Genomic DNA, 15,064 nt, shown 5'->3' on the forward strand with positions numbered 1-15,064 from the left:
GGTAAAAAGAGAGCTAGAGGCGACTCTAGAGAAGGAAATCCTGCCCGCAACCATTTCTGAGTTCCCAACAGTCAGGAGAATGACCCTGGGGATAAATAGCTCCCTGGTGGTCCCATCCCTGTTCGCAAGAGCTACGGTAGAAAGGCAGCAAAAGGAGTTCACCGATGGCTGGGACTCCTTGTTGATTGGGTATACAGCAGCGGTATACTTCCATACTTGTGATATCAATATAAACTCATGGACGACTCAAGCGAAAAAAATGAGAGGCTCGATGCCTCTAGAATTCGAGGTTCGTGACATCCTAAGAACACTCGATCAGGCGAATTTGGAAAACATGTTACCGGTATGGGATGAAGGCAGGATGATCGTAGAAGAAGGGCACATCGCGCTGAAAGACGAGATGAAGTTTGTCACAAGAAAATACCGGCGCCTTACGGATTAGAACAGGTGGAATTGAAACAAGAAGGGAAAGAGCTGGATGTGGCAGGCTTGTTATATGTGGCTTTGACAGAATACAAGAAGCAAGACCCAGCGACACCCTCACCCCTATCAGTAGGCACCCCTGGGGACAAGAGAAGCGGCCCGATAGAAGACCGATTTAGAAAGATACTTGAGAGAAAGCGAGCCGAGTCAGAAGAAGAAAGCATGGATAAAACTCTCAGTGAAACAGGAGAGGAAATGGAATTCGGGAATACGCCTGAGCCGAAACCAGCTGAGGAGGATTTCACCGCCCAGGAACTACTGCAGGACCTGAGCGGAGATGATTGGGCGGACACTGCCACGCCACCTCTGACCTCATCCCCTTGGAAAAACCTGGATTTACCATTGACAAGTGAGACATCCAACTTAGGGATGATACTCTTGAGTACAGAAGAGAGCAAGAAAAACACGTTTGAGGGGAACAAGAGCATGTTTCTAGGGACTCTGGATGAGAAGGCTTGGCGGGAATTCTTGAGTGAATTTAATCAAGAGACAAAGAGTGAGACCACGCTAGATAATTTCAAGGAAGAACTGTGGAACACGGTGGTCAAGTTGGAAAAAAAAGAAAGGAGTTGCTGAGCAAGATGGTTAAATTGAGGGAGACGCGACAGAAGACCAGGGATTACGAATGTAAAGACGGCTCTACTCTGAAACAAAAAGCAGATGATAAAATGATTAAAGTTAAAGGGGAGGATAAGTTTAAGACTAGTAATATGATTAAAAGTATTAATATCCTTAAGGCTCGAGCAAGGGGAGGCAAGAGTTGGAAGGGTCGGACCGGGACAGAGAGATCGAATCAGTGATGATAGTGACGACGCCCCCAAGCAAACGTATAAAGTCTCGAAAGAAGAAAGGAGAGGTAGAGGAGTTGAGCAGCCCGTCGGTGGATGCTGTTTCTGAGAAGAGCTTGAGGGAGACTGCCCCCATGATCCTAGCGCGGTGGAAGTTTGCAGCCTACAAGAGTAGCTCTGAACCAAGGAGGCTAGCCGAAGTAGTGAAAGAGATAGAGGTCTCGAGATGACTGGTGACGGAAGAAGATTTCAAACGTCAGAAGGCAGGCTCGAAAAAGGGTTCGACGAATGGAGAAACATGGGAAGTGGATGTTGGCAAAGAATGGATCTCGAGCGAATATCAGGCTATGGGCAAACAAGTGACCAACGACCCTCTTGAGAAGAATGCGACAAGGAATACGGCTCGACCTTGGTGGGTGGCCCTAGAGACGATAAAGGAATTGGAGGACTGTCTGAAGAAGCTCGATCATGGGGTGTCCCGCAAGCGTCGCAATTGGACTACTCAACAAAAAGCCGAGGTCAACAAATTAGAATTGGGAAGTCAGCATGATAAGTAATGATTAAATGAGCGGAGATGATTGGGCGGACACTGCCACGCCACCTCTGACCTCATCCCCTTGGAAAAACCTGGATTTACCATTGACAAGTGAGACATCCAACTTAGGGATGATACTCTTGAGTACAGAAGAGAGCAAGAAAAACACGTTTGAGGGGAACAAGAGCATGTTTCTAGGGACTCTGGATGAGAAGGCTTGGCGGGAATTCTTGAGTGAATTTAATCAAGAGACAAAGAGTGAGACCACGCTAGATAACTTCAAGGAAGAACTGTGGAACACGGTGGTCAAGTTGGAAAAAAAAGAAAGGAGTTGCTGAGCAAGATGGTTAAATTGAGGGAGACGCGACAGAAGACCAGGGATTACGAATGTAAAGACGGCTCTACTCTGAAACAAAAAGCAGATGATAAAATGATTAAAGTTAAAGGGGAGGATAAGTTTAAGACTAGTAATATGATTAAAAGTATTGATATCCTTAAGGCTCGAGCAAGGGGAGGCAAGAGTTGGAAGGGTCGGACCGGGACAGAGAGATCGAATCAGTGATGATAGTGACGACGCCCCCAAGCAAACGTATAAAGTCTCGAAAGAAGAAAGGAGAGGTAGAGGAGTTGAGCAGCCCGTCGGTGGATGCTGTTTCTGAGAAGAGCTTGAGGGAGACTGCCCCCATGATCCTAGCGCGGTGGAAGTTTGCAGCCTACAAGAGTAGCTCTGAACCAAGGAGGCTAGCCGAAGTAGTGAAAGAGATAGATGTCTCGAGATGACTGGTGACGGAAGAAGATTTCAAACGTCAGAAGGCAGGCTCGAAAAAGGGTTCGACGAATGGAGAAACATGGGAAGTGGATGTTGGCAAAGAATGGATCTCGAGCGAATATCAGGCTATGGGCAAACAAGTGACCAACGACCCTCTTGAGAAGAATGCGACAAGGAATACGGCTCGACCTTGGTGGGTGGCCCTAGAGACGATAAAGGAATTGGAGGACTGTCTGAAGAAGCTCGATCATGGGGTGTCCCGCAAGCGTCGCAATTGGGCTACTCAACAAAAAGCCGAGGTCAACAAATTAGAATTGGGAAGTCAGCATGATAAGTAATGATTAAATGAGCGGAGATGATTGGGCGGACACTGCCACGCCACCTCTGACCTCATCCCCTTGGAAAAACCTGGATTTACCATTGACAAGTGAGACATCCAACTTAGGGATGATACTCTTGAGTACAGAAGAGAGCAAGAAAAACACGTTTGAGGGGAACAAGAGCATGTTTCTAGGGACTCTGGATGAGAAGGCTTGGCGGGAATTCTTGAGTGAATTTAATCAAGAGACAAAGAGTGAGACCACGCTAGATAATTTCAAGGAAGAACTGTGGAAGACGGTCGTCAAGTTGGAAAAAAAAGAAAGGAGTTGCTGAGCAAGATGGTTAAATTGAGGGAGACGCGACAGAAGACCAGGGATTACGAATGTAAAGACGGCTCTACTCTGAAACAAAAAGCAGATGATAAAATGATTAAAGTTAAAGGGGAGGATAAGTTTAAGACTAGTAATATGATTAAAAGTATTAATATCCTTAAGGCTCGAGCAAGGGGAGGCAAGAGTTGGAAGGGTCGGACCGGGACAGAGAGATCGAATCAGTGATGATAGTGACGACGCCCCCAAGCAAACGTATAAAGTCTCGAAAGAAGAAAGGAGAGGTAGAGGAGTTGAGCAGCCCGTCGGTGGATGCTGTTTCTGAGAAGAGCTTGAGGGAGACTGCCCCCATGATCCTAGCGCGGTGGAAGTTTGCAGCCTACAAGAGTAGCTCTGAACCAAGGAGGCTAGCCGAAGTAGTGAAAGAGATAGAGGTCTCGAGATGACTGGTGACGGAAGAAGATTTCAAACGTCAGAAGGCAGGCTCGAAAAAGGGTTCGACGAATGGAGAAACATGGGAAGTGGATGTTGGCAAAGAATGGATCTCGAGCGAATATCAGGCTATGGGCAAACAAGTGACCAACGACCCTCTTGAGAAGAATGCGACAAGGAATACGGCTCGACCTTGGTGGGTGGCCCTAGAGACGATAAAGGAATTGGAGGACTGTCTGAAGAAGCTCGATCATGGGGTGTCCCGCAAGCGTCGCAATTGGGCTACTCAACAAAAAGCCGAGGTCAACAAATTAGAATTGGGAAGTCAGCTAATGCGGACTTGGCAGAGCTTGTTGCGGGATTACTTTGAGGAGGCGATGAGAACACATTCGTCCGCATTGCCTCTGATGGCAAATCCCTTCGTTAGAACAGCGGGACAGCTGATGTTCGCGTGGAGCCTGATGGGAATAGAATTGGAGGTATTGACTTCACGTGACAAATTGAAATTGGGCAACAAAATCCTAGAAGTCTATCAGTTGCTGGTACAACATGTCGCGAGAAGAAAAGATGCCACTTGTTTCTTGAGCTGGATATTGTCCGTAATGACTAATATTACCGTCCAAGCGTGTCATCAGAAGGCCATGGGGAGCAAAACCATGGAGAGAAGAGTCTCCACCGTCATACTGAACGTGTACCAGAGTACGGGGATCGAGAAGGAAGATGACTCGAGGCAATCCCTAGAGAACCATGGGAAACATGATGAAATACGAAGATTCCACAAGAAGAAATTTGAAGAGGGGCATGATGTGCATCGCAATTTGGCCTTGGCTGAGGATTACTCGAGACCCAATAAAAAGGGAGAATATCAGTACGTGTCTGGAGTGATGGGAATAGCGTACAACCCTTTCTTGAATTCAGAGGCCGGGAGCGCTCACGGGAATCACGAGGTGACGGAGCTGTTGAAGTTTTGGACGGAGAAGATAATCGTAACCGATTCAATGGAGAGGGAGAAACCAAGCCTAGGCCTGCTACTTGAGGCGACACCCAAGGTGATAAGCGTGCCGCGCTCGAGCAAAAGAGTGGAATTAAGGATGGAGAATGGAAATGGCATGATGACTACGAATTTGGGAACGATTTGGAAAATGCTGAGACCCTCCTGGTGTCCACATCCCCATGCGAGTTTGATTGAAAAAGTCACGGAACGAGTGAGGCTAACACCAACAAAAGATGAGGACCTGGGAACTTTGGACGTAATACACAACTTGATCCTACCACAGAGTAAAGAGTCGGGCGAAGCAACGAGTAAGCTGGATCAGTAAAAAAGTTGGAACCTGTCAGCTGTCTTGACTTGACGTGCGGAGGCGGAGGGCACACCTGTGATGGACGATCACGTGTCAGAGTACAATCTTTCCAGAGAGAACACCTAGTCGCTTGGTTTGGTGACATAACAGAAAGAAAGAAGAGCGAGGTGCAGATAGCGGCTGAGTGCTATACGAACACTACAGTGAATATAGCAACGGCGCTGGGGTTCTTCTCTAGAATGTGTAGTCTGCAATCACTGGAGATGCTGGAGTCTGAACACCATTTGGTAACTGCGTTAAGCGTGGAGTCGTGGCCGGGGCGTTGCAAACCACCCATAAACATATCAGAGGGTGCAAGATTGGTCTAGAGGCGGAGATGGGATTTCCCGTGAGCGAATTTTATGGTCTGCTTGTAAAAGCAAAGTCCTTGGTGGGATCAGTAATGGCCAACCTATGTGGAAGCCATTATCCATTGCACATGGCAATGGTGGAGGTATCCAGCCAAAGGATACTAGTGGATAAGGCCTTCTCGGTACCCAAGTGCGTACGACTGGCTCGAATGTCGCATCATTCACATAGGCTGCTGAGGAAGGGCACAAAGAGATGACTTGTGTGAGATCTGGGGAGAAGAACTCTTGAGCTTAGAAGACGAAAACACGAGCGATTTTGAGAGACAGAATGCCATCGGGAAGCCGACAAATAGTGTCCCAGCGCAGGAGGAAATGATATGACGCACGAGAAAATGGTGGAACTAGAGCCTCTGCCGGAAGCAATCTCCGCAGCATAGAGATTACACATGGGGAATGCCCATGCCATTGCTTGGCACAGACAGTGTGGTACCCGGAGCATTCAAACCTCTGTTTAGTGTGGAATGTGGAAGAAATTCGGTCAATCGGGTTACCCGATCATCAGCAGAAGGTGACCATTTTGGTAGTAAGTACGATGTTGGCGTTACGTTGGATCGAGGAAAATGTCACGAAATATAGGGAGTCGAAGACACCAACGACGGAATAGATATACGCTATAGATTACAGCAGGAGACTTGAGTTGTTTGAGACTGTATGCAGGGTATTCGCCAACCAATGGAAGTCAGGCACGTATGGAGCCGCATAAGGTTCTTTCCGTGGTGTCGAGCGACGCTAACATCTTGGTTATACATGGTGACGAAAGATCACATGAAGAAATATCAAAAATAATATCGACTGTTTCTGGCAGAAATAGGACCGGAAGCATTCAAGAGACCTGTGCTGACCCATCAAAATGCAATCATGACAGGTTGGAAAAGAGTCGGTAGGGTGTCTAGAGATAATACCGAAGCAAGAAGAGAATCGATACTGGAGGAGGACTTGTCGAAGAACGTGAGCTTGAGCTTGCACAATTCCTTTTGCTTGAACAGGGAATTGAAAGTGAAAGGTTTACCAAATCAGGCAATGAGGTTGCAGGAGCAGAAGGAGTGGATGCAATCCTTCGAACAATTGAAAGCATGGAAAGAGATCGTGATCAGCTCTGATGAAGCGCTGCTAAGGCAGATCATGGTGTCAATTTTCATCGGGTCTTAGCACTTCGAAGGCTAGGAATACGAAGTGAGCAGGGAGCTCAATGTGGGTTTTTTGAGTCTTGAGAGGGAAAGGAGGGGGCTCGAGTGTGAACTCGGATGAAATCCGAGGTCACGAAAAAGAAATTTTAACGAAACAAAGTATTGTTAATAATATGCTGTAATTATTATATAAATCAAAATGTTGCATGACAGTTTCCTGGTTGGATAGGACAAAAGAAATTTTAAATCATTAGCTTGCAAAGCAGGTGTTAAAAATGCAGGTGTATGCAGATTTTGGTTGCTGTTTAGCGATAGTGTGACAATTTTACATGGTTGTGAAATTTGGGGTGTAGATAAATTTAAGTCTGCTGCAAAATTCTGTAAACGGCCACTGGCACTGTATCTTGACCAGCACTCAGTATTCTGGGGACTCAATGGCAGGCAGCAACACGCGATGAGGACATCGATCTTGAGTCCGGGGAGTTTGTGCCAGTCGGTCATATTTGGAAGTTTGACCTTGAGGAATGCGAACTACGTAATTTTGGGGTGAAATGTAATTTTTCAAAAATTCGAATTGGACATGTCATGCTCAAGTTTCTCGCGACACCTGAAAATATCAGAAAAATAAGATCCGAACAACCGATTTACAATCGCGGGAAAGTGGTCAATTTAAGCAGCAGGAAATTGCTATTCGCAATTTCCGACATCTAAATAATACGAGAGTAGAGCTGTCCTATCTTGATACAGATAACAAAGAACATCGAAATTCAGTTGGACCAGAGTGAACCTTCGGTAGAAAGGTGGACAACCGAAGTGTCCCAATGGTCCAGAACCGAAACGCCATTCTCGAGATAAAACTTGTTCGATTAGAACTTATTGAACCAAACTTAATTCCCCAATTATTCTCAAGTTGCTTACTAATGTAGTTACTTCTAATTCTCGAGTGTGCTGGTATGTGAGTACCAAATTTAATTTTGTTGAGTGTGTTTTATGATTGTTATGTTGAGGTAAGGACAGTTTTAGGTTGATCCATCTGAAATGGATCAAAGTTTCACTGTCTAATAAAAAGTAACTGTACGGATTGTTCCGACCCTGTTTTTAACGGTGTTCGCGTATTTTTGGTGTTTTGATAACTGAGTATGGGGACGTTCTTATTTTCTAGAGTTGGGGGGTATTTTGGTAGTAGCCTTTAAGCTGTAACGGGTTTTTAGTCTCATGTCGAAAGTGAACCGAATTGGCTCCGACCGTTCGAGGTAGAAAAACACATGAGATAGTGTCCCTGACTCTTGAGCCAATAGTTATAGGGCCTATTTTTCTTTAACCTCATATGTGACCGAAGTAGGCGACTGTTACAATGCCATTATTTTGCAATTTTTCTGTTAATTTTTCATGACTGACCTTGTCGAACGCCTTTTCGAAGTCGAGGTATAGAGCAGTCAGTGTTGGAGATTCGAAGCGGTCAAATATTTCACTGAGATATAAGATCATTTGAGTCATTGGGGATATACATTTGGTGAATCCATGTTGTTTTTTTGCAGATATTAAGTCCAATGTCTACGTATAGTTTTTCGAAAATTAATATTTCAAGAACTTTTGAGAGGCACGCCAAGAGCGCAATGAGACGATAATTTGAAATGTCTTGTTTGTCTCCGTTTTTAAATATTGGTATAAGGATACTCAATTTCCATAAGGAAGGATAGACATGTTTATTACCAATTATGTTGAAGACGAGTGTCAGTGAAGGAGCCAAGTATTTAGCTAAACTTTTAAGAGGTAGATTTACTAGACTGTCGGAAGACTGTTACACTGGCATCCATTTAATTTGTTTCAATGTTAGCGCCCTCGTAATCAAGTTATCATAAGCGGAATTCGCTTGTTTTTAACGGCATCCGCGTGTTTTATGCATTTAGTGACCTAGCTAGTGGGACATTCTTATTTCTAGAGTGGGGGTCTTTTGGTCTAATTGTATTAAGACCCAGAATCGCGATAGGACTTCGATAAGGCTAAAAAATTTGCGAACGGCTTAAAGCTCGGTTTCTATGATACTTTTGACCTTCTGATTACCCTATTAAGTTATCACAAGAGCTACCATAGGTCTGGTCTTAATGGCTTGTCGAAATTGTGCATTCTTGCTTGTTCATGAAGTCTGGCGAATTGCCCAATTACTGACAATTACGTTTGGAGCAAATTTCAACCGTTCCACCGTTTTCATTTCCATTAGCTTCTTATTGATTGCTTTTCAGAGTCATTGCTTTTTGTTTGATTTTGTTAAAATTCTAAATCTAACAAACGTTTTCGCACAATTTTAGTGCGTCTTCAGGTTTAAAAATTTAAGTAATATGTACAGAATGATCATAAATCATAAAAAGTGTCAAACACAATTTTCATAAAAGTAATATATCGAATTGTTTCTTAATTTTTATTATGCAATCAAATTTTAAATATACCGCCAAAATCTATTTTGAGAGTTTGTTATTTTTCTCAATTTCTTTATCCCAAATTAAGTTTTGAATTTTTTTGTCATGCTAACATGCTGAAGTTTTTAAAATGATGGGATGTTTTAAAATAAGCAATTTTGGAACTATAGCTTCAATGTTAGTTCCCTGCTTCTAAACTCGTCGCGTGTGTTGAGTCCTGGTTTGTCTTTCCAAATATGCAGCGCTTCTGACGTTTATAACTTATTGCTATTGGCCTAGTCAATGATATTCGACGGGAGTATCCGCTTTTCGGTGCTCCTCAACTCTAGTGGTAAGATGTCTGATCTAAGCGCGTTGTTGTACATGACATCTTGTACATGACATTATGCAAGGGGTATCCACAATTCACGACGACACGTGGACACTTTCGAGCAAGTGCAACCATCACCATGGGGCGACCATGGTGCAAATGGCCTCCCAGCAGACTCTCCGCAAGGAGACGAAGCCGGGCCCAACCCCCTCCTTCCAACAGGAAGAGAGGCGTTTACCCCGACCACGTTGCGGAGTTTTTGGGAGCGGAGCAGACTACGCCGGCATCTCTGCTCCGAATTCTACTTATCCGCGCCGGCATTGAAGTGAACACCGGCCTCAGAGTGAAATGCTGCACCTGCAAAAAAGCGATCAACAAACAGGGCAGCATCAAATGCGCAGGGTGCCACCAATACAGTCACATTCCCTGCACCCAGATCCGGTCTCCTAAAGACTGGACCCCTGGGTGGAACTGCAAGAACTGCACCCAGCCCGTGCCAACGCGGGCACCCGTGTATGAAGAGCCAACGAGAATGGATATTATGCAATGGAACTGCAATGGCATTGGGAACAAAGTCACGAAGCTGGCAGCCTACATCCACTCCAAAGACGCGAAAATTGCTGCCCTGCAGGAGACAAAACTCGGGCCGAAGAGCACACCCCCGAACTCTGGATCCCAGTATACGCTAATCCGCCAAGGCAGACCAGGTGGGCGACAAAGTGGCGGGCTAGCGTTCCTGAGCCACCAAAGCGTTCTATTCACCCGTGTTGAGCCCGCTAAGGCCAACGACGGCACGATGGAAGCCATGACCATCAAAGTGAAATTCAACAAATCAGACGTCAAACTCGTCAATTTCTACATCCCATCAAAAAACAGCTGCCCAGACAACTATACCGCGTCTATCCAACCGCTTCTGCTCTCTCACGGGATTGTCCTTGGCGATGCGAATGCCCACAACGGATCCTGGCACTCAAGCATCCTGGACCCCAGAGGGATCTCACTGGCGACAGAAATTGCCAACTCCAACTTCGGCGTCCTCAATACAGACTCACCCACACGCCTCACCAGCGACGCGCAGGCCACTTCTCTAGACATATCTATGGCCTCCTATGAGCGCCTCACTTCTGCAAGCTGGCGGACCGAGACAACGCTGAACTCCGACCACCTGCCGATCTTGATCGAGCTTCAAACATCCTCAATCCTCAAAAAGGCTCCCAAAAGAACTTTCACCAACATCCTCAAGGCTGACTGGAAATCCTTCGAAGCCAAGGTGGAAGCAACCTTCTCTAGGTACCTTGGTGCGAAAGACTTTTACCAGGGGAACTCCTGCTCCGCAAGGCCATTGTAGCAGCAGGCAAGCACCACATCCCTTCTGGACGTCAGCCACTTGTCACTCCTCAGCTACCTGGTGATGTCTCCAAACAGATGAAACAGCGAGATGAAATCAGGTTGTCGAATCACCAGTCACTCAAGATCCCGGTTCTGAACAACCGGATCCAGATGATTATCAGGCAATCGAAGTCCGAGAAATGGAGACGGTTTCTGGCCACCTTCGACCACCGCACCGACTCGACGCAGCTCTGGAAAGTGATCAAAGCCGTGGACAACATGATTCAGAGTCGCAACAACCAGCCGATCAAATTCAGAAGAAAAGGAAAGAAGAAACGTACTCTGACGTCACCTCAGGACATTGCCAACAAGTTCAACAAGCAGTTCACATCCACCAGTACCCACCAGACCTCCAAAGACTACCGCGCGATCACCAGAGTGATCCAAAAACGCTCTCTGTCAGACAGCCCGACCTTCACTGCCTCCCAAGTCAGCCTAGCTATCAAGAAAGCGTAGAGCTCCAAAGCGGCCGGCCCCATGGCATCACAATGATCCATCTGAAGCACCTAGGACCACGTGATCTCCAGTTCCTCACAGAACTCTTCAACACGTCAATTTCGAGGTCTCAGATACCAGCCATTTGGAAGACATCGATCGTCTTGCCCCTTCTGAAGCCTGGCAAACCTGCGGATGAAAGTGCGTCCTACAGACCAATTTCCTTTTTTTGTCCAGCTGTCAAAATTCTAGAAAAGTGACTCCTTCCCACCTTGAATGAACACATGAAGCTAGCGGAGCACCAACATTGACACCTCCACAGTGAGAGCATGATCCTGCCCATCAGACGACACATCCGGATGCGCTCGGTGCAGGTGCAGCTAGCGAATCATCTGACAGTAAACCCTGGGCAACGTCTGTTGAATGCCACTACTCCCACCAGACGACAGATGAAGGCCACATTACACTCCAGATACGAGCGTTACATCTCAGCCCTCTTAGAAGACTCAGACGACGACGACATATTCGGGCCCACAAGATCTGTATCAGAAGACAATTACAAAAGCTTGCTCAAACAGATCCACACAAATGAAGTAGAAGTCACGATCGCCAATTTCGAAGACTCTGCATTCTTGAACGCGCGAGTCCCGAATATAGACAAATCAGAGGAAAAACTGCCAAGAACGACGAGGAGGACACTATCGCAGCTCCGCTGTGGTTACAGCGTATTCCTAAACTCATGTCAACATAGAATAGACCCGTCATCGTCAGAACTATGCCGCCTCTGCGATTCTACAAGCCACACGACGGACCCGTCGATGCGGCCTGTTTTCTGAAACTCCCAACAACTCACGACGACGGGGAAGAGGATGAGCGCCCCACGACGTGATGAAGGCAACAGCAACCCATTTTTTTTGGCAATAATTGAAAAGCCGTGAAAAGCAGAACATCAGTTTCGCTTATAGCAAGCAGACGACCAATTCAACAAGATTTTAGACTAAACGAAAGCAAAAGATGGCTCGCGAACTTCCTACAAGGACGACAAGCAAGAACACTGTTTCGCGACTCTCTCTCAAAAGCACGGATAGTTCGGTTTGGAGTGCCACAAGGATCAGTTTTGTCGCCACTCCTTTTCAACTACTACGTCGCAGACGCACCTAGCCCTCCGGACGAAATCAAGATCAAGTCCTACGCAGACGACTTCACGTCCCTCATTCTCGGCACCGACATACCAGCAATGGCAGGAAAACAAACGGAGTACCTCGCAGAACTAGTGAACTTCTTCGAAGAGCGAAACCTCCAGATCTCCATTGACAAGAGTTTTGTCACGCTGATGACACCACAGACAGCCCAATACAAAACCGTTCCTGAAGTGAAGATAAACAATGAACAAATAAGAATGAACAACCAAGCGAAGATCCTCGGCATCACTTTCGACACCATGCACACTTTCGGGGCCCATTGCAGAGACACTTCGAAGAAATGCTCTCAACGCAACAACGCCCTGAAAGCGCTTGCCGGCACTGACTGGGGAAGCGACAAGGAAACACTCCTCATGACCTACAAAGCCGTTGTTCGCTCTAAACTTGAGTACGGCGCCGCTGTGATAACGCCCACACTCTCCGAAAGCAACATCGAGAAACTACAGAAGGTCCAAAACAGCGCCCTGAGAACAATCACCGGATGCCACGCCATGACTCACATAGACCACCTTCACCAAGAAACATCCGTTCTACCAGTTAGACGACACCTCAGAATGCGAACGATACAACATCATCTCGCCAACCACTTGCCAGATCACCCAGGAAACCAACTCACGAAAGAACCCAAGAACCCACCAAGACTCATGAAAGAAACCCTCCAAACACGATATGAAGAAAGATACATTGAACCTCTACTCGACAGCAATAGACCTCTAACCGAAAAGAAGTACAGAAACCTGCTAAAAACTATCCACACAAATGAGGTACGCGACGCCTTACAAACCTACGAATACCCAGCAGTCCTCGGACACAATCCACCAAAAATTGCCAAAGAAGAAACCGAATTACCAAGAACAACAAGAAGAACACTGGCACAGCTCAGATCCGGCTACTCAAAGTTCCTGAACTCGTACATGAACAGAATTGACCCGACAGTAAGCGAACTTTGCCCGGACTGCCAGCAAACAAGCCACACAACTATACACCTGTTCGACTGCATCGCAAATCCTACGAACTTAACCCCAGCCGATCTCTGGAAGCAACCGAAGAAGACAGCAATATTCCTGAAACTCCCCACAACCCTGGACCCAACAACGAGCGACGAATAGATCTCAGAAGGGCAACAACAACAACAACAACTAAACGAAAGCAGAAGACGAAGCAGTCCGAGTCGTACCGATTGCGTAGTTACCGCAGTTGCTCTTTTTTTAAGAATAAGGTTTGAAGAATTAACTCTTCACGATAGTGAAGAAGGCGCTTCGTGAAGGAAGACCGCGAATCAAGAAGCGTTTATCGTTGAACTGTGTGTCTGTTTTATTGCAATTGTTAGCTCTCTGGGTATATCCTGATTTTAATTTAAACAACAACGATTATTTTTGCCAGACACAGCTCATTACAAGCTAGGAGTTGGGAAAGGTATTTATCTCTGCTGAACATAAACAGTCTGGCTACCGAAGGCCATACATCATCGTTTTCTTTGGATGTTTTAGGCGTCAGTATTAACATTGTTAATCTGTGTTCTGAGAAGTTAATTTGAAAAGAGCGGACCGTTTTGTCTGGAAAAACCCATTTTTCGGGTAACCAAATTTTTTGAATCCGGGGCTAGATCATTTCCTTAACGAACTCTCAGAAACTTAATGTGTTGGTGGTAATTAATAAGTTTAATATAAATGGAAGAGGACTCTCGAACTAGATTTCAAATTAGGATTCCTTTTAAAGTCAATATCAACATTGAAGGTGGGAACAAATTATCATGCTTGTGGAAAAAGACAAGGAAAAAATCAAAACTTCAATTCACTTTTCGGTTGAAGACTTATCCTCTGTGCCACCTTCAGTTTCCTTGTCAGTGTCCTCAAGTCTTCTCTTCTCCACCCTTTTCCTGATGACTGATTTCATCGTTTTGGTGTGCCATTCCCCCGGACTGGCTTAGTCGAACCTTCCGACGCACGCCGAAAACGACGTTAAAGGCGTTATTATCGAAGCAACAGTGAACAGGAGGCTCAGAAGATTTGGACAGGAACATTTCTTGAAATACCAAAACGGCAATTATGGCTCCAAATAAAGTTGAAAACCATTGGAACAATGCCGATCTTTCTCACAAAATCTCAGTCTTCACGTTCGTTTGAAACAGTTTTTCGATCAAACAAAATAGTGGACGAGCCAGAAGCAGAAGACCGCTCACGATTCGACCAAGTCATTGGGTTACCCAGACAGCTCAATTTTCGGCAAAGTCACTGGGTAACTGCCGGCAGAAGCAGAAGACCGCTCAAGGTTCCACAAAGTCACTGGGTAACCGCTGGCAGAAGCAGAAAACCGCTCACGATTCGACAAAGTCACTGGGTAACCGATGGCAGAAGCAGAAGACCGGTCACGATTCGACAAAGTCACTGAATAACCGCTGGCAGAAGGAGAAGACCGCTCACGATCCGGCTGGGTAACCGCTGTCAGTCACTTCCATTTCCTATGAATTATTTATTGTACGGTGGAAAATTTTCTGTTTTATAATACATAACCTTTGTCCATTTGTATTGGATGTTTAATTTATCATTCAAAAACGGCCATTTTGAGTGAAAATATACAGAAAAACAGAACAGACAGTAGGACAGTCGGGATTGCACTGAACCCTCTCGTGCAACAAATTGGAGAGATTACGACGTTATCTCCGGGAGAGTGCGGAATCAGAGGCCAGGTGCCTAGAGACTGTCAGAAAACTTCAATGTTATGATAGCTGCTGTAATGTCCTGAACGTATTTAATTTAATCCGATACTAAATTAGTATTGCAGAGCATGAGCAGTTAGAGTCGAGGAAAGAGTAA

The 15,064-nt window shown here is 45.8% G+C and overlaps 1 protein-coding gene across 1 annotated transcript in view; it reads left to right on the forward strand.

Moving 5' to 3' along the window:
• The window catches only part of LOC134846886 (protein chibby homolog 1-like), a 270,708-nt gene that overhangs the window by 252,413 nt on the left and 3,231 nt on the right, over positions 1-15,064 (forward strand). The gene's annotated exons all lie outside the window — the stretch shown is intronic.

This window comes from Symsagittifera roscoffensis, chromosome 5 (assembly GCF_963678635.1).
Source record: "Symsagittifera roscoffensis chromosome 5, txSymRosc1.1, whole genome shotgun sequence".
NCBI classification, from domain to species: domain Eukaryota; kingdom Metazoa; phylum Xenacoelomorpha; order Acoela; family Convolutidae; genus Symsagittifera; species Symsagittifera roscoffensis.